This window comes from Etheostoma spectabile, chromosome 4 (genome assembly GCF_008692095.1).
Source record: "Etheostoma spectabile isolate EspeVRDwgs_2016 chromosome 4, UIUC_Espe_1.0, whole genome shotgun sequence".
Classification (NCBI taxonomy): Eukaryota; Metazoa; Chordata; class Actinopteri; order Perciformes; family Percidae; genus Etheostoma; species Etheostoma spectabile.
This window is the reverse complement of record NC_045736.1, coordinates 36209245-36209616: the sequence shown is the minus strand read 5'-3', so window position 1 is coordinate 36209616 and position 372 is coordinate 36209245.

Sequence of the window (372 nt, the reverse complement as noted above, 5' to 3'; positions counted from 1 at the left end):
GGAACCACAAGTAACTCTGAATTCTGGGAGCGCAGTGCTCTAGTGGGACAATAAGGTACTAAGAGCTCTTTAAGATAAGATGGTGCTTGACCATTTGTAGGTCAGGAGAAAGAATTTAAATTCAATCCTAGATTTTACAGGAAGCCAATGTAGAGAAGCTAATACAGGAGAAATATGATCTCTTTCATTAGTTCTTGTCAGAACACGTCCTGCAGCATTCAGGATCAGCTGGAGAGTCTCAAGGAACTGAGCATCCCGATAATAAAGAATTACAGTAGTCCAGCATGGAATTCCAATTTGCTGAATTGGGAATTAGGCTGTGGCTCAGTGGTAGAGCGGTTGCCTGCCAATCGGAAGGTTGGTGGTTCAATC